General features: G+C 43.3%; 1 protein-coding gene across 14 annotated transcripts in view; it reads right to left on the bottom strand.

Moving 5' to 3' along the window:
• ZNF532 (zinc finger protein 532) overlaps positions 1 to 20,765 on the bottom strand; it is a 114,191-nt gene that overhangs the window by 8,324 nt on the left and 85,102 nt on the right. The gene's annotated exons all lie outside the window — the stretch shown is intronic.

Below are 20,765 nucleotides of genomic sequence, written 5' to 3'. Positions count from 1 at the left end.
TGCAAGTCGTACCATTGCTTGTACTGTTTTCCTAAGCATATCCCCGGGATATACGCACATACATCATATATCCCAGACTGTAAGAATCATCTCTGGGGGAAAAAAGAGAGACACAGAGAACAAAGCAAGTGACCAACTAGTGCCTGAGACATCCTGTCCCTTCTGCTTCATAAAAATTTTTGATCACATTAAACAGGCCATCCCTAGTCTCTTTTATTAGCATATGTAGTCAGAGAATGAATAAGAGGTTTCTTTTACAATAAAACTTTAAGTCAAGAACAGTCAGTTATGAATAGTTCTACTATGTTTCAATAAAGGTTTTTAACATCTACGAATACCTAACTCCTGTTGAATTCTGTACATATAAGATGGACAGTGTTAAGACCACCTGGGAGAGTTGAAACACAAGACATCTTTCTGAAAGCAAGACAGTTGTAGCAAATAATCATAAAGGAGGGAGACAATGGAAGTATATCTTTCTAAGCACAGAACAGGGCAGAGACCTCAGAGACATGCAGACTGGATTTTCTATTATGGTGAAGATTTTAATATTCTACTTCTTGTTACTGTGTAGTTATATTAATATCAAATCAAAATTGTAATAGAGAAATATCAATAAAGAAATCCTCAGAAGATAATAAATGAAGAGCAGCTTAGCTAAATCAATAATTATTATTTTCAAAAAGAGTTGACAATGTATGAGATACTCTTTTTCAACATCTTTATGAAAAAAATTGCAGAAATGAACTGTGCAATCTCAAAACAATGGGGCAAGGTTTCAAAATCACTGGTGACAAGAAATCTACAAGTTAAACTCCAGTTTCCAGATCAAACCTGCCATGTTCACAATACCTAACAAGACAAATGACTTTCTTCTTTGTTAAATTTTAAATACTAACCTGTTTAAAGGTGCTTTGCCTAATTTACCTTCATAACTTGTATCTTCAATATTATAATAGTTCATACTGCTACTTTATGACACAGGAAGCAATTTTTAATCAAACAAACATGGGAAAAAACAGTATTAAGATAGTGTAGGACTTCCCTGGTGGCGCAGTGGTTACGAATCCGCCTGACGATGCAGGGGACAGGGGTTCGAGCCCTAGTCCGGGAAGATTCCACATGCCGCGGAGCAACTAAGCCCGTGCGCCACAACTACTGAGCCTGCGCTCTAGAGCCCGCGAGCCACAACTACTGAGCCCACGTGCTGCAACTACTGAAGCTCTCACGCCTAGAGCTCGTGCTCCGCAAAAAGAGGAGGCACTTCAATGAGAAGCCCGCGCACCGCAACGAACACCCAACACAGCCAAAAACAAATAAATAATTAACTTTAAAAAAAAAGGAAAAAGAAAGTGTAAAAGTCTATCATGATTCTGTTTTCAAGACTTTTAACGTCCTTTACTTCTGCTGGCTCCAAGGCTGCATAAACTGATATGAACAGAACCAGGGCCTTAAGTGCACTTTTTATAGTTAATTAAAATCAGAAAAGAAATTTATGAATTATAAACTATTTTGTTTTTAAAGAGAACTCTTTAAAGAAATAGTGAACTAATAAGCTGGAAGGGTCTGAAAATTTTGCTAAAACGTTAGGAGCAAAGTATCAAATAAAACACTTGGGTACACCTCCTAAACCTTCTCCCTAATCTCCAATTTTTGACTCTTTTACCTTTGTGTCCTTCTGGAAAGAAAGCGTTATTATTAACTGCTCTTACCAAACAAACTCCTTTGTTCTAAATGCCCCAGCCCTGGGCTCAGGTCTGAGCTCTGGGATTTTAAATGCCTCTGAAAGCCATTCTTTTTGGATGGCACTTGGTGGATGTGGGCACTCTCACGACCAGACATTTCCATGCTGATAACCAGTCCCTTCCCGTCTCAGGTGACTCTGAAGAAGTTAGAGGGAGAAAAGCCACAACTTCACACTCCCATCTGGCCAGACACACACTCATCTCCATCTCTTCTGCGATTCCCTCCTCCACGAGATATCTGCCTCACACCAACATGCACAGGGCCTCCTTGACGGACCAGCACACGTCCAGGAACAGCCACAAGTTTAAGATAAAACGGGAGCGAAGTTATTCCCAAAGCACGCTGACACACATCCTTCAGCTCTATCATAGCGTTTTTGATGAAAAAGGAAAACCAAACCAACTGCATAATTTACACCTACCACAGCAGCAATCCCTCAGAATTTAACTCCTAAAACCCTGGGCCCTTCCACTTGGGAATCTATTCTACAAATAAACCCGCACATGGTACAGTCAGTTCTGAATTAAGACAACATACACAGAACACGTGCTCTAAATCACTGAACTATGCAGAATCAGGCAACAAAACCCACAAGACTTCCAGCAACAATGAAGTTCAGGGCATAACATTCAAAAACTGCCAATGACTCATTTAATAAAAACTAAACTAGCATGGATTTACACATGTTAAACGGTTAAGAAACACATATTAGGTGCTGCAAAAAATGTGGCACTTTACCTTGAAAAAGACCTTCAGTTTGCTTGTGGAAGTGAGCGCCAGGGGGCTTGCTTGAGTTTTTGTGAAGTGGTGTAAGGAGGGTTATCTGAAATTGGAGGGAAGTTGTAACACCAGGTGTGGACCTGTGTGACTCAGCCCATGGGGAGATGAGGTCACTGGTGAAGGCAGAAGGTGTGTGCACAAGTGTGTCGGGTGTACTCCTACACAACTCTGTTGCACAGTTTTCTATGCTCACCTAGTGTTTCTCAGGGATGGAATCACACGAGCAAACTCAGAATTCACATTATGCTTCAACTGTTCCCTGATGTATCAACTACATTGGAACAAATCTGTGTTTTCAACATAGGCATTATAGCAGAACTGACCTTACATACAAGGTTATTCACTGCAGCACTGTGTGTAAGGGGAAAAGATGGGAAAAAATGTGGGCCCATCCAAGGAGGAATGGTTAAGTAAATGATAGGCACTCAAAACAATATTCTTGTCGTGCAGTGGTAGAAAAGAATGAAAGATCTCAAAGCACTGATATGAAAAGAACTGTAACATAAATTACATGGAGACGGAACTGGTGCAGAAAATTATATTAATAACCTGTGTTCTGTGTTAAAAAGAGGTAAAAATGAGAACACAGATGCATATAGGATGATACTGGCATAGAGAAACTTCAAGGGTGGCAAGGGTTGAAATGAGGCTTTTAACTGCATTCCTTCATACTGTTTGGATTTTTGAACCATGTGAATATAGCTCATATAAAAAAAAAATTTTGTTGTTGCCTCAAAAAGATCTTAGGTCAGGTTCACTGAGGTATTAACTTACGAAATGTAAAATTCACTTTTTAATGAGTTTTGGGAAATGGATACAGTTAAGTAACTGCCACTACAATCAAGATATATAGAACAGTTCCATCACCCCCCAAATTCCCATGTGCCCCTTTAGAGTCAACCCCTCCTTCCTACACCCAACTCTTGAAAACCACTGATCTGTTTTCCACCCTACAGTTCTGCTTTTTCCATTTGGCACATACGTGGGACCACGTAGTATAATGTGTGTGGTTTTGTGAGCCTGGCACCTCTCACTCGGCATCACGCGTCGGCAACTCTATCGAGTGTATCAGTAGTCCCTGCTTCTCACTGTAGAGCAGTACTCCGTTGTAGGGACAGACCCCTGTTTGTTTATCCATTTACCAGGTGAAGGACTTCTAGGTTGTTTCCAGTTTTTGAAAATTATTAAAGTATACAGTATAAACGATAAACATTCATGGACAGGTTTTGGTGTCAACATACGATCTTATTTCTCTTGGGTAAATACCTAGGAATGGGATTACTGGGTCCTACGGTAAATTACATAAGAAACTGTCAAAGTGTTTTCCAGATGGCCGTACTCTGTTTTTCCACCAGAAATGGATAAGAGCTCCAATGGCTCTGCAGCCTTCCCAGCATTTGATATTGCCATTTTATTTTACTTTATTATAGCCATTATCAAGGGTGGCTAGTGGTATTTCATTGTGGTTTAATTTGCATTTCTCTAATGACTAATGGTAGTAAGGTAAAAATTTTTCAGTTAACAGATAAAATACCTATCTATATGGTGTGCCTCTTCCTCCAAAGAAAAGCCCTGAACTCTGTTTTTGGCTTTTTATTTTTATTTCAGGAGGAATTTCACTCTCTTGTAAGGTCCTTGAAAACAGAAGCTGTGGATCATTCATCCTATAGCCCTGGCATTCAGCATACAGAAAACATTCAGTAAATAGTCACTGTGTAAATGAATAAAAGAAAAAAATAACTGAATACACAATTATCTACTGGAAAAATATGAGCATGTTCTACAAAGTGTTCATAGAATAACAAATTTACCATGAAGTCCTGGACAGAGAGCAAGCACTGCTTGTTCCTGGAAGATGGGTGAGATGTGGGCATGTTTAAATCCTGATAAGAGCCTCTAAAAAACAAAGACACCGAGGACAGAGGTGGGGAGACAGGGAGGGACTCACACAGAAGGAAAAGCACATCCTCCTGTGGACTGGAGATAAGGCTCCGTCCATAAACAGGTGCAATGTTTACATGGCCAGTGGTGGGCGGGTGAAGGGACTGGGAAACTGAAGGAACTCCTGCCTGGCAGCTTCCATATCAAAGTGAAGTAACACGATGCATCTAGATGCTGCGGCTTTCACGTTTTTTCTCTTACTGTTGCCAATTATAAAAATAACAAATGGTTATTGCAAACTAAAAGAGAATGAGATTGCTTCTAATCTCACCAATTGAGGTAAACACTATCAATTTCTAGCTATATATCCTGCCCATGTCTTTTCTGGATACACGGATTCACATGTATTTATGAGTCTGTATTATACATATTGATTTGTCACCTCATTTTTTGCTTGTAAAGCACACACAGCTACACATATTTTGATGATTCCACATTCTTCTGAATCCACCATTGTATTCTATTGTATAAATGGACCATAATCCATTTAACTATCTTCTATTAATGATTTAGGTTATTTTAACTTTTACAGATAAAATTTTCTATAGTCAACCAATTATTTCCTTTGGATAGATTTCTGAAAATAGACTTTCAAGTTGTAAAAATGTTAAGGCCCTGTGACCCTTCTTGCTGAACTGTCCTCAAAAAGGATACCAGTGACCTAAGTCGGTGTCTCTTCATCAGGAGTCTTCAACACCAGGTCACATTCTTCAGCTCTGCCAAAGTGAATGGTAAAAATTCTACTGCACTTTTGTTTCTCTCCGAGGCCTAGTGATGCTGGACATCTAGGCACAAACTCCTGAGCCATTGATACTTCCCTGGGGAACTGCCCGATCACATCCTTTCCGTGGTTTTCTATGCAGCGAGGGCTGGAGACGGCAGGTGGGGAGCTCAGAGCGCAGACAACAGAGCCTTGCACACCATGGTGAGGGCTCCGGATCGTCCATGAGTGCGAGGAGGGGGCACTGAAGGGTTTGAGCAGAGGACCAATATGACCGACACAGTTTAGATGTGTCACCCCGGCTGCCAAGTGTGGAAGCAGGGAGCCAGGGCACAGGCTCCAGGGGAGAGATCCTGTGCCCTGGGCTTGGGGAAAAAGGGTGATGATAAGCGGTTAGATTTGGTATGTACCTCCAGGGTAGGTGTATGGATGGGCTGAATGTAGGTGACAAAGAAGAGAAAAAGAGGGGTCAAGCATCACTCCAAAATCTTTGGCCTGGGCATCGGTGGAGCAGTTACCAGTTGGGAAAACAGGGGAGAAGCAGGATTAGGGAAGGAGAGGAATCAAGAGTGACGTTTTGGATACGTTAAGTGTGAGAAGCCCATTGGAGATCTAAGCAGAGATGTTAAATAAATAGGTGGTTAGTCCGGATCTCAGGGGAGAGGTCTGGCTGCAGATATAGATCTGTGAGTCACTAGGACATAGATGGCACTCTGAGTCATGGGCCTGGACGAGAACCGTCTCAGAGTCAAAGGACACATCAACGTCATAAGATGATAAAGACCAAGAAGAGCTATCGATGAGGCAGGATGAGAACCAAGAGAAGACAGTGCTTAAGAGGCCCAGCAAAGAAAACACTTCTAGGAGGACAGAGCAGACGAGTGCTTCAGGCAGGTCAACGAAGACGCCAACTGAGAAACCCAAGCCCCCTGAACTCAGGAACACGGAAGCACTGGACAGGTGGGCAAGAGTGGCTTTGGTGGAGTGGTGGGACGGAAGTCTGAACAGGAGAAGGAAGCAGGGAACAGAAGGACAGACAACGATTCCAGGGAGATTTATTACAAAGGGAGGGAGAGAAAAAATGGCAGTAGGGAAGGGGGGTGAGGAAGGCTGCTTTGCTAGGATAAGGGTACCAGGGCAGAGCTTTATGATGCTGAGAAAGATGCAGGAGAGAGTGGACAAGTGCAGGCGGCTGTGACACCCTCGAGTGGTCAACAGGGGGCTGGATGGAGCGTGCAGATGGATGGGCTGCCCTCACAGGGGGCGGGGACACAGGATCATCCTTTGTCATGGGAGACGACACAGTATTTGAGATCAGATGCAACAGGGTTTTCACTGCACCGTCTCCTTATGTGTAAGGCAAAATCCAAACTTCTTGGCTTTCGAGACGGTCCACAATCTAATCCTCAACCCACCATTTTGACTACATCTCCTGGGACTTTATAAACCTTCCATTCAAAGCCTCTCAAATCCACCATCTTCTGAAGACCATGACACATTCCTCCCTGCTCTTCTGAGACAGCTTTCCCTCTCCTGGACGCCCATTCACACCCTTTCCCCCTCCAGCCAGCTCAGCTCTCAGGACCTTGGTGGGCCTTCCCGATCTCTCCAGCCACCTGCCTCTCTTTCTCTTGCCCATATCCCACACAGCTACGAGTGAACCTCTGGAAACACACATCTCAATGTGTCCCTTCTCTCCCTAAAGCCCACCTGGCATTCTCTGTAGCTTCAGGGAATTAGGCCGTTGGACTTGCCCACCTCACCTGTCCCAGCCTCCCATTGCCCCCTTCCTAGAGCATCACACTCCAGTACTACGTGCTGGCAGTCACTTGGCAAAGCCATGACGGTTTGCACCACATATCCGTTCTCTGCCTGCTCATCTGCACACAGGGCGAATCCCTCTTGTGCATCCTCCAGATACTTATGTGGATAGTATGAGGTAGCATTTCTTCTGTGCAGCCTTCCCGGGCATCTCCCCACCCCTGCTGATGCTCCATGGAACAGTGATGCTCAAGTCTGCTTCCCTGTACCTTAGATGTAAGTCTAATTCTTCTCTTCCACGTATCAAACCCAATTTTAATTTTTTTTTTTTTTTTTGCAGTACGCGCGCCTCTCACTGCCGTGGCCTCTCCCATTGTGGAACACAGGCTCCGGACGCACAGGCTCAGTGGCCGTGGCTCACGGGCCCAGCCGCTCCGCGGCACGTGGGATCCTCCCGGACCGGGGCACGAACCCGTGTCCCCTGCATCGGCAGGCGGACTCTCAACCACTGCGCCACCAAGGAAGCCCCAATTTTAATTTTTAATTTCACTCTATCTTCCTGCGATTTCTTTTAAGGCTGGACTATATTTTATTGCTCGCTTTATTCACAGAGCCTCAACAGGTACTGAGCTAAAATCTGAATTGAATGCACCTTTCGCTTAGCATTTAATTACGTTAACACCTTGTGATGCTCCTAAGACTGTTTCATACCCAACTCAAACTAGTTTTAGCTTTAGAAGTATTTATCGTTTCTTTTTCTACCCAACTATAAGCATCTATAAGGGCAAGAATTACATTTCACACTTTGTCTGAGCTCCCTCATAGCAAACACTATGCAATTTGATAAATATTTATAGAATAAAAGAAAGTTACATACGGAAGAACAAACATGGTGTAAAGCTAAACATTCCCTAACTATGAATGAATGGCCTGTTCTAAACAGTTTCAGAACTGTATCTTATTCCTATAATATGCAAGTACCCAGAGGCACCAAAGACTTTAAAAACATAACCGTATATAGACTGATAACCTGAACAGGTGAAAAATCTATATATATATATATATAGTCTAATATATGCCTCCTGTAAAATAAATTAGCTTTTCTACAGAATAAAAATGTACTCAGATTACATATAAATTATAACTCAATAAGTTGATTATTAAAAAAGAAATTCACTAAAGAAACATGTATCATTAGCATATGTATTAAATAAATAAAAGGTATAATTTGCATTGTGAGAATTCTTGAAACTTTTCACCAGGATAAATAAAAATTAATGTTTCATTAGTATTTAATTCATCTATTCCTATTAGATCCGGATATAGTCAGTATGTGCCCACAAAACTGTAAAGCTTTCACTCTATATGAGTATTACCTACAGTCATGGATGGTGAATCACAAGAAACAAACCTGCTCACCCAAACCACCTATGCTCTCTTAGAAAATGGTCTTGTACGCACACAAGTAGAGTAGCCTTCCTCCGAAATCTGGAATACTGTGGGTCATAAATTCTAGTCTTTTCTGAGAGAATTTAATATTTAGGACACTAGTGAGATTTTCTAGTCTCACTACATCTAAGAATAGACAAATAAAAAGGCATTTAGATGAACACAGCACAGGAAGCTCAAACTTCATACATGTGAAAGCATCAAGAAAAATAATTTCTGAGTAATAAACCATCCAAGCTTCTACAAATTGGAACTGAGTGGTTTGGGGGAAATACATACAGAGTATAAATGTAGACCAGAGGTTGGCAGACTTTTTGCGTAAAGGGCCAGATTGTAAATATTTCAGGCTTTGCAGGCCATAAAGTTTCTGCTGCAACTACTCAACTCTGCCTTGTAGTTCAAAAGCAGCCACAGACAATGACGAATAAATGAGTGGGTGTGGCTGTGTTTCAATAAATTATTTACAAAAACAGGTGGCTGGCCTGTGAACCAGTTTGCTAACCCAGATTTAGACCCCTGTCTCAAATTCTACAGAAAACAGAGCCAAGTCTCAATCATTCAGAACCAAATCTATTTAACAAAGTAAGTAACAAACCGGGTAAAAAAAGAAAAAGTCATGACTACAAAATGAGGAGGATGGTTTCCTTTCATAGGAAGTGCTCAGAACATGTCCCGTGTACCACCAGGATCTAGATTACTGAATGAACACCGAGTGGGAATCTGTGACCTCTGAGTCACCTTCCAGAGCCATCTATTTTATGATTCTTACCAAGTCAACCACAGCCAAGATGGCCTTGTATTTTCTTTGATGCCCCCACTTCGGGATGTAAAATTATTTTCTGGTTGTTTTGGGCTTCAAGGTAGTATCAGCTTACTGAATCGGGTGCTGAATTATTTTTTTAAAATTTAATTTAATTTAATTTTAATTTTTATTTATTTATTTATTTATTTTGCGGTACGTGAGCCTCTCACTGCTGTGGCCTCTCCCGTTGTGGAGCACAGGCTCCGGATGCGCAGGCTCAGCGGCCATGGCTCACAGGCCCAGCCGCTCCGCGGCATGTGGGATCTTCCCAGACCGAGGCACGAACCCGTATCCCCTGCATCAGCAGGCGGACTCTCAACCACTGCGCCACCAGGGAGGCCCTATTTTTTATTTTTTATTGGCGTAGAGTTGCTTTACAATGTTGTTAGTTTCTGTTGTACAACAAAGTGAATCAGCTGTATGTATACGTATATTCCCTCCCTCATGGACCGCCCCCCACCCCATCCCACCCATGTAGGTCACCACAGTCCGGTGCTAAATTCTTAAAATTTAAAAATCTGGTCTGCCAGTTGGACTTAGGAATGTATTTTCCTAAAGAGATTACAAATGGATGCTGCATTCCTGGGCAAGCACACAAAAGCCTCCTCACATCGCACCACAATACCGTACCAATATTCTAAAGCCTCGCCACCATTCTCGGATCTGGTTCAATGAAGAAACCCAATCCCAGAGCAAACCTGGACACTTCAGGTCATAAAAGAAACTACTCTCCTCCCCTAGCCTCAGCCCATTGGATCTATACCTATATCTGCCTGCCGGGGATGCCAGGGGCAGGGAGGAGACGCTGGGGCACAGGAAGGGACTGAGGTTTGACAGAGAACAGGGGGTGGGACCCTGGGAGGCTTCAGTCTGGGTCGGGGGCAGTGGAAGCAGAGAGGAGGAAAACTGCTCATTGGTGACAGCGAGGGAAGTAAGTCCCTGGCTTCAGGCAATGTTTTTAATAACAAATGTTCTTAGGCCAGCAAGTCCTGGTACATTCACCCAAAGCAGACGGAGACGGCCAAGTCTCGTATTTCTCCCATCTGGCAACAGCACCAGCCCAGCATCCAGGGAGCCTCCACCTCCTAAACCTCGAGAGATAAACAGAAAGAGCCCAGAGAGGAAGAGTCTTCCTCGGTCTCCAAAATCACAGCAGCCCTGCTGGGCCATGCACTGCAAGCACCCGAACGTCTGCGAACACCTCAGTCCCTGCAGGGGTGGGGGGCAGCCCTCTCTAACCAGGTGCTGCCTGCACGCTCTCAGGGCAGAGGACCACCGAGCTGTACTTCAAGTGCAAAGACACGCTGCGCTGCAAGGAACTATATTCAACATCCTGTGATAAACCATAATGGAAAAGAATATGAAAAAGAATGCATATATATGTATAACTGAATCACTTGGCTGTACAATAGAAATTAACACAACATTGTAAATCAACTATACTCCAATCCAAAAAAAAAAAAAAGAGACGTTGTGCTGGTTGGCAGCACCAGCGCTTTAAGTTCAATGAACTCACACTGATCCAACCCCTTTTGGCCAGAGGCTTGCACCTGCCAGGTGGCAAGGTAAAAAATACAGGTGCCACCCACACTTACAAAAAGGAGTGAGAGTAACCAGCCAGAGCCTGGGCCTGGCCACACTGAAGGCCCAGACAGCCTGGTTCTCCAGCACCCCATGGGGCCCAGGGCTCTCTGATTCATTCCACACTGTTAACTGAGCTCCTACTTTCACTCACCAGGATCTCCCTGCTCTGTAGCGGGAAGATCACAGTCTGCTGAAGAAGACAAAAAAAAAAATAAAGAGTGGATGTCCCATTTATGACTGCAGTGGCCACAGGCAGGCGGAAGAACACAGAGGGGCCCCGCGGGCACAGGGGCACTGCTGCTAGCCACAATTAGCTGGATCTACCTGGGAGTTAACCAGGCAATGAGGCAAGGACAGGGATTTCCAGGCAAAGGGAACTGAAGTGGCAAAGACAAGGAAGAGTGTGGTGTGCGTGAAGGGACCATAAGCAGCTCTTTTTGCTGGAACCACAAGGCCTGGCAGGGCAGGTGTGGGAAGGCCCCAGTGAGACACCAAGGGCTTCAGGACTCCACCTTAGACAAACCCACAAGGGTCCACCCGGGACAGACAGACAACATTCCCAAGAGATGCTCTGGCAGTTGTGGGGGGATCCACCGCTAAGCTGTGTTATCTGCTGCTGGGTCTGATCTCCTGAGTCCTGATTGCAGGGCGATTGGTTCTGCTGGGGACCCTCTCTATTGGGACCACTACCAGCTCCCGCTCTGGCTCCACCAGCCCCTAAATCCTACAAGACTTTCAGAGGCAACCTCACTGACCTGATGACTGAGACTTAACATATTTGCCTACTACTTTGTTATTATGTTTATTGTACATCTTTTTTTTTTTTTTTGGCCATGCTGCGAACCTTGCAGGATCTTAGTTGCCTGACCATGGATTGCACCCAGACCACGGCAGTAAAAGCGCCAAGTCCTAACCACTGGACCACCAGGGCATTCCCCGTACATTTTTCAATTTGGGGTTTTATACTTAATATCCAATGGAATGTGCAGTAACATGCCATGTCCTACAGTGAATCAGAAAACGTTCACTAAAGGAGCTCACAGAGAAAGCCATTCTTATCCTTTAGACCATGTAACTGGGCATATATAAATATATATTTAGGGCTTCCCTGGTGGCGCAGTGGTTAAGAATCCTCCTGCCAATGCAGGGAACACGGGTTCAAGCCCTGGTCTGGGAAGATCCCACATGCCGCGAAGCAACTAAGCCCATGCACCACAACTACTGAGCCTGCACTCTAGAGCCCGTGAGCCACAACTACTGAGCCCACGTGCCACAACCACTGAAGCCCACGCGCCTAGAGCCCATGCTCTGCAGCAAGAGAAGCCACCAAATGAAGAAGCCTGCGCACCACAACGAAGAGTAGCCCCCACTCACCGCAACTAGAGAAAGCTCTTGCGCAGCGACAAAGATCTAACGCAGCCAAAAATAAATAAGTTTATTTTATAAATAAATAAATATATATATATATTCAAAGTCCTTCAACTTTGCTGGCAGAAACCTCTTGGTGAGTTTACAGAAAAATGTCTCCTAAAATAGCTGCAAGAGACATACGAGCAGATATAAATGTTTTACATCTAAGAGCAAATCTTCTGAAGCATCTGAAAAAAAAATCTCTTCTGGCTATAAACAAAATTTGGAATAATATTTTATAGTCTTATTTGAGTCACATTTTCAAAAGAACTTATTAATCTTTCTTGAAGGTTTTATATTTCTTCATTTTCTGTCCCTCATAAATTTCAGAAGTGGAAACTGGTCACTCAACTTGTCCTTTCATCTTCTTTGAATTTAGTGCCAAATCTCATAGCTCCTTCTCTACATCTGTAACTGTATTTTGGTTCAGTAAAACAAGGCAGGATTGCCGGGAAGGCGGGGGCTTTCCAAGTTCTTGTTCAGGGTTCAAAAAAAAATAGGTCTGCTAAAATAGTTGAACTGGAATATATTAGGAACTAACATCAAAGAAGTAATTCTTAAATTTTTTTTTTTTTTTGGCCGCACTGGGCAGCTTGCGGGATCTTAGTTCCCTGACCAGGGATTGAACCCAGGCCCTCTGCAGTGAAAGCACAGAGTCCTAACCACTGGACCGCCAGGAAATTCCCTGAACTTTTTAAATGGAAGGTAATGCCCGAGATAAAAACTTGCTGCTTTCTACATATTTTAAAAGATGTATTAACTCCTAAATTGAAGTTATTCTCCAGTGCCATCTCCCTGTTAGGCATCAGTAAGAAGTGAATAGTGAATACCCTCAACAGCTCGTCATGCCGAGGCAACTAACTAATTCCTTTAGAGCAGAACTTCAAGGGACAAATCGAGGGGAGGAGTGTGAGCAAGTGTGACGCTGTCGCAGTTACCCACGGTGGACCCCACCCAGGTCCCGCCCGCCTCTCCACGCCCCAACTCCCCAGACCCAGACCATCAGACAACACTCTGATCCTGATTCTACTCTCCCTGAGAGCCTCTACTGTAGGTAACTCCTGGAGTCAGGCAGCGGACTCCCTCATGCGTTTCTGCAGGTTTCCGAGCCCTCTTTCTGCAGGAAGATCCTCTATCTCCCAGGAAGCCCACTCCCGCTACAATCCACTCAGCCACAAACACAACCCAGCCAGTCTCTAAGAAAGGGGAGCCACCCCAAGCATCCCGAGACCCCGCAGGAAGACCCGCACAATGAATTAACGACACATCCCACCACTGCAACCACTCCAGGAAAGCCGTGCGTCCCAGGCTAAGGAATCTGAGACTGTTACACTCAACCTTCTCCCTAAACCACAGACACATGCTGGTTTAAGGATGACATAAACAACTTTAACCAAGACCAAACGCCTAAATTAAAGTGACGATGGATGGAAAGTCACATATTTGCTAACTGTTCCACATCGGTATTGAAAGACCTAATGAGACGAAAAGTAAGCTATTTTTGAAATATCAAGCTTTCCTGCTCTGCAAACAGTAGCTGCTAGCATTACACTGGGGAGTCCGGATTGGAATCCTACCTCTGCTGCTTACAAGCTGTAGAGCCTGGGGTAATAAATCAACCTTCCCTAAGGTTCCATTCCTCGCCTGTAAAACGGCACTCGTAACAACGTCCACCTTAGAGCCTGCTTCAAGGACAAGGGCACTACTTATTAAAATGGTGCACGCCACACAGGCAGCAAGTCCTCAAGCCCTGTCATCTCATCACCCCACCTTCCAAATCAGCACAACTCACCAACATCATCAATAGGTGTGTCTTAATATGCTTTGAACTAAAACCTTCGACATTTTTACATTTAAAGTTTTTAGATCACATAGAAGACTTTTATAAAACCATATAAACTATACTAATAAACTATCTAATAGAATAAATAAAATATACTAAAATTATAATAAATGTATAATTTAAATTATAAATATAGTAAAATATATTCTAAAATTTACACATTAAAATTATAATTAAATTATAATAAAAGAATATATTAATAAAATATCAATTTCAGTGGCCAAAATTAAAAATAAGTCTCCTAAAACCAGCAATGATGTACACTTCTTGCACAAAGCATTAATATACAAACTCTAACTTATGTGACTTTCAACCCTTGGGTTCAAATCTGATGCCAAACATACAATCAAGTGGGAAACCATCCTTCACCAACAAATGACCAGGAGGAGTGCAGAATACACACGTGACTTAAACACACTTCTCCTGAGACCTTGAGCAATCACAAATAAGTTCTAAGCCAAAAAGATATGAGAAACTGATGTTTTTCACCTCTTGCCGGGGTAGTATAATTTTGGCAGCGTTAACCCCACCACAGCTGAAAGACTGAGCTTCAGGATAAAAACCTATTCCTCTCCTTACAGTCATATTAATTAAAGGCCTTTTCGTATTCCTAAGTAACGCAGGCATAATGACAACAGGATGAACTCTAACTAAGGCTAAAAGAATGAAAGTGAAACCATCTGGCAATTAACTGCAAACAGTTAATTGCAAACAATATTTTCATATTCTTAACTAATAATCAACACCACAGTAAAGCAGGAAGACAGAAACAAAAAGGAGATGTAACATTTTATTACATAATTTTCTCTAAAAATGTTTCAGAAAGATTAAGGGAAAAAAGTATGCCCTATCATATATTTTATAAGCATGGCTAGGATCCAGGTCGGATGGGTGCTTTAAAAAAATACACACATAAACACACACACAAATGTATACACACACAGGAAACTCACCATCACTTAAAAAGGCAAATGACAGCATGCTCACATCAATAGCTCTGCTAATCTCCCAGACACTCTCATCGTTTCATTCTCCCATTTTCCGTTTCTGCCATTGCCCCCTTTTCAACTACATCTCTGAGTATGCTGAAAGTGTATTTCACAACAGAAGAGACGAAATAATACCAAGTATTCCAGGTCACGCGCAACCAGTACCAAAACAGGAGGCGATGAGATCTGTGGACTTTTTTTTTAAAGGTTCACAAACTCATTAGCAACAGAAACATTAAGACACCCTGGAATAGTTTCCAATTAGGCACTGAATAGTGAGACTCGGCCCAGCTGCTCACCTACGCACTAACACTGAACTTTCCATGAGTTGTGTCACCTGCATTCACCCCCAACAGTGAGCATTAGGTGGAGTCTCGTCAACAAATGCGCTTGGGACCAGCCTCCACTGCACCATAAACCAGCAAAGGTGTGTGCTTCCATCAGATGAGCGAGGGCCACAGCAGGTCCCTGATGACACCAGTGCTCTTGACCCTGCCTATACACCAGAATCACCTGGCTTAAAATGCCAATGCCAGGTCCCATCCACAGCATCGCCCAGGAAATTGGCCTGGGGAGCACATGGGTGCTGGGATTTTAGTGTTCCAGGTGGTTCTAACGTGCGGTCACTCTGTTGGACTCAGTTCCACTGGGGTCACAATGACTTTGTTCTGCAAGTTCTGCTGCAATTTAAATTAGATCAACTGTGAGAAGAAATGCTTTTTGCAGACAGATGGAATGACTTTTAGACTATGATCGCATACAGATGCCTACTTCCTGGTAGCTAGGCCACCACTGCATGTATTACTACAGATGCTTTCATTTAATCCCGGTGTGAGTCTGAAAGGCATCCTTTCTATTCCATCCCTTTACAGGTGGTCACTTGGCTGCTGCCTGAATCTACCTGCCCATGACAAGTAGGTAGGTATTTTACCCACAAGGCTCCAGCTCCCCCATAATTAATCATGCACTGGTCCTTCTATGGAGGATACAGGTATCTAAAGACAGCTATCAAAGCTCCCTCGGACTCCAGCTTCTTTTCCTCCTTACGTTGTTTCCAGACCCTCACCCTTCCGGTTACCCTCCTAAGTGCTAGTGTCAATACCCATCTTCAGCCAGTGCCATGAGAACCCGGGCACACCACTTCCGATGCCATGGCCACCGCACTGGGCATGGTAAACACTGCCTGTCGTTTCCCCCTCCCCGGCCCCCCAGCCGGGGCACAGTGAAGTAGTCTGGTCACAGTGGGTCTGGTCACATGACCTGTCCTGGCCAATGGCATGTGTTGCATGTCACAGCCAGAATATAAGGGCATGTGATTCTCTAGTCTTTTTTCCCTACTGCAGGGGCACCTATGTTGAGATGATGGGGGTGAAAGAAACGGTCTTGATCACTGAGTCACTGGAAGGAGAGCTGCCCCAGAGAACTCCTCACACCTGTAACAAACTCTGCACGGGCAAGAAATAAGCATTTCTCGTACAAATCAATGGGCTCTAGGGGCTTTTACTGCTACCTAGGGTACACCAACGGTTCTCAAAGTGGAGACCTATAAGAAATGCAAATTATCAGGCTCCATCTCAGACCTACTGCATCAGAAACTGTGGGGGGGATGGAACCCAGAAATGAAGATTTTAACAAGCTCTCCCCCAGGGGATTCAGATGCACAGTCAAGTTTTGAGAACTACTAGCTAGATTACAGTGCCAAAGCAAAGGGCATTTGCTCCCTTGATGTGGATGCTATCTCTGCAGCCACAGAGGATGGTGGTCTTAAGATGGGCAAACAAAGGTGGAATGTTTTTTCACGTAAGATAACTAAACCCTATCTTCTCCACATAATATCAGTGTGCTTGATTTTGTGTGTGTGTGTGTGTGTGCTTGATTTAAAACCTAAATGAAACATCCGTGTTTACTTGTTAAGATTTACCTTGTGAAATCCCCCCCAGTTTCTTTCCCTACAGTCAAAAGTCATTGATAGAAATATTGGGTAAAATCTGATCCAAAATGGAAGCTTTCTCTCCAACAGAGCAATGAATCATGAGTCAGCTATAAATTCAACGTCTCATCTAGGCCCTTCTGTGCGAGCCTACACAAAGCAGTACTGAGTGACTCTGTCAAAGGCTGTGCGAAACCCAGTTACTCTCCATCTCTGGTGTTACTCTACCTACCACCAAGTACCCTGGTAAACAGAGGAAAATAAAACTTACCTGGAACTACCTGTAGTTAGGATTCACCACATTCTTTTTCCTGGTGCTCAGAACTAAGCTACTCAACAACCTGTTCTCTGAAATGGTTGGGCTCCGTAAGGCCAGAGAAAGAATTCAAACCCAAGTCTGTCAGGCTCTGAAACCCCAGGCTCCTCCCAATTTCTAGACACAGAACTGGACCACATTTATACCTCGAGAGAACCTCAGAAAGTCTCAGAAGGTCCATTTTGATGGCATCTGAGTCCCAGAATTCAGTAAATGCAAATCTGCTTTAGGATCTTTCTATTTAAAAGTTAATAATGGTCCCTTGATGGGTAGGGGTACCTGGCAGCAAATGAGAAAATGGCTACAGTTATCATAGATCACTGAGCAATTCTCAAGATATGAACAAGTACAGACAACTTTCACTTTTTTATTTACTATCAGGTGCCTTAAATTCTAGATTTATTTGATCTGTGAGAATGACCTCAGACACTATCTCATTGAGGGGATCCTAATTTGAGGTCCCTAGGACACCCCTAGAGCAACCAAGAAATTATCTCAGGAGGTACGTGAGCCCCTAAAATTGTATATAAAATTCTGTGTATTTGTACATTTATCTGGGAGAAGGCTGACAGCTTGGATGAGATCACTGGATTAATAATACTGACAAGCTCATCTTTCTGATTTTATATTTGAGAATAGTTTAAGTTCCTTGTTGAACAGGCTTAAAGCTTCTGTAAATGATACAAGAAGCTGAAACACTTGATAAGTGGCTGGATTTCAGGGACTGGAATACAGGCAAGAAACCAGAGCTATAAACAGAGATTTGGAAGTTATCTGCACATATATTGATATATATGAGAAGTGAAGCTGTGAGGATACCTGAAACTTCCCAGAGAGAGAATTACCAGAAAACGCAGGAGAGAGTGTACTGTTTCGCACTTAAGAGTAGAAAATGCTTTTAGGAAGAACTGTCAGTCGGGTGAAATACTGCAGTGGGTCAGGGACGTAAAGATGGAGAAATGACCACTTGCCTCGACAAGGAGATCACGAGTGAGGCGGGTCTGGTGACGGAGCCCGCAGCGGTCAGCTGAGGAGCACAGGGGGTAGAAATGTGAGGACGGCAGGGTGCCTGCTGGCTGTCCGGAGGAAGGAGAGAGAAAAAAAGGGGGCAGGAGATCTGAGGTTTGGGGACAGGAGGGAAGAAGGAAGGAGTGGGAACAGACACCAGGACGTCTGTAGGTGGGGTGTGGAAGCAGAGGGCCCAGTCTGACTCAGCGCGGAGAACTCACGCTTTGGTTTCTGACTCAAGTTCAACACTCTTTTCATTTCAAAACAGCTCATAAAGACGTGTCTTTCCTTCCCTCCCCACCTCCCTTTGGTTCTTTCAGGAGGCCCAAGCGAACAGAATTGAAGCCGTAATCTAATCTGATGTGCCTCACTCCAAAAGGCAGAGAGTCTCAACTTCTTCAAAGCTAATCCTAAAATCCTGCTAAGCTAAGCATTCCCTCGGTGACGAGGGCTCGCACCGCGTGCGCGGCGCGCATGCGCACACGGCCGGCTGTGGTCCCGCAGGAATGTGTGACATTTCATCCCACCAACTCTTTCGCCGAGCTGTCTGTTCATGTTATATTCTAAACCCAATAATTGTCAGACATGCAAGATAATTAAAATTAAAAAAAAAAGAAAAGAATTCTGAAAGGTTCCAAGTTGGTTACAGAAATCTCAAATGTATAAGAAATGAACGGTTCGGACTACCAGATAATTATTACCGTCTGCTCTTGTTTCAACATTTGTTAAATCCAGTTTGGGTGCCAAGAAAAGAAGACGTTTCCTAGAATCATCACACTGGGCTCTGAAAGAACTACAGGTCGTGTATTTATATAGTAGGTTTATCAAGTATTGCTGCAAAAGAACTACCAAATATTTAGCACGAATATTCTAAGATGCTACAGCCCATGAGGGGAGCCTAAGGTTGAGACAGTTAAATGAGCGATGTGCTTGCTACTAAAGCCATTTATATTCTATAAGTAACTAATTCTTTTTGTGTGTGTGTGTGGTACGCGGGCCTCTCACTGTTGTGGCCTCTCCGTTGCGGAGCACAGGCTCCGGACGCGCAGGCTCAGCGGCCATGGCTCACGGGCCTAGCCGCTCCGCGGCACGTGGGATCCTCCCGGACCGGGGCACGAACCCGTGTCCCCTGCATCGCAGGCGGACTCTCAACCACTGCGCCATCAGGGAAGCCCTAACTAATTCTTATATGAGGAGATACTGAATTAAGTGTAGCTAGACAAAATATAATAAAAAACCATCTTTTTGCCATCTGTGATCATTGTGATGAATGCTCAAAGGCAAGTTTACATTGTTGGGATGGCAGGAAGGCCAAACATGCCAGCTTCATGAGTACCTCAAACAGCATAAATAAGAATACAAAGTAATGCTTTTAATTAATTTGTACATGCTATAGAAACAGACTTTTCAAGGATCTAGTATATACTAATCACAAACCAATTCTTATGCACTTTTTACACAAGTTCCCCAAGAATAACTATTTGGTTTTATTGGCTTAAATTAAAGCAATAAGATGGTTTCTTTAAAAGTACAGTGTTATCTGAACCAAAAGTAGGACAAGCTGGTATTAGGTGCCTCAGGATGTGAAACAAAAATACAGCAACGATGACGTATTCCCATCTAAAAAATTCAACCTGAATCTAATCCAATTTCTGGGAATTATGGGATAAAGAGAAACAAACAATGTCAAAAGGAAGCAATTACCTAAGTCCAGAAATGTGAGGGACAACTACAGGACAGATAACCCAATTTTTCCAACATATACAGCAGATTAAAAAATAAAACAAAATGTCAGAAGGAATGCTAGAGAATAAGAGATTTAAGTTATACAACAACCAAATGCAAAGCAGACTCTTTGGATCCTAACTGGAACAAACCAACTTTGAGACAATGAGAGTAATATTAAAAAATAATCTTGCTAGTTTTATTAAGTCTAATAATGGGCATTAAAAAAAATCCATAATAGTTAGAGATGTATACTTATTATTTTAAAAAGAAAAAATAGCACACTCAGATTTTTCAGAGATTTTGAGTTACAGAGCTTCTCCTGGATGGTTTATGGATGAGGTCCTTCTCCTATCACCAAACTCAGGAGAGAATCACAGAAGTCAGACAAATGTTACAGTTTTCAAAACACCCACTTTCTTTCTCTCCTCCTTTCTCCTTTATTTGTCATAGAGCTAATCGGCAAATTCAAATGTTTTTAACCTTGGTTTATCATGGTTCTCCGTTTCCTCAGCTATAAACACGGGTGTGGTGGAAAACTCCCTGCTGGCCTCAGGGAGCACAAGTGAAGGCGTTATCAGCAAAATCACACAAGATTATAAGGACTTGGAGAGTCTTTTTTTAAAAATTCTTTTGGCCACGCCACGAGGCATGTGGGATCTTAGCTCCCCTATCAGGGATCGAACCCGTGCCCCCTGCAATGGACGTGCAAAGTCTTAACCACTGAACACCAGGGAAATCCCAGAGAGTCCATTTTATA

This window comes from Mesoplodon bidens (genome assembly GCF_964165515.1).
Source record: "Mesoplodon bidens genome assembly, chromosome: 13".
Taxonomy (NCBI): Eukaryota; Metazoa; Chordata; class Mammalia; order Artiodactyla; family Ziphiidae; genus Mesoplodon; species Mesoplodon bidens.
This window is presented reverse-complemented; position numbering and strand designations above follow the sequence as displayed.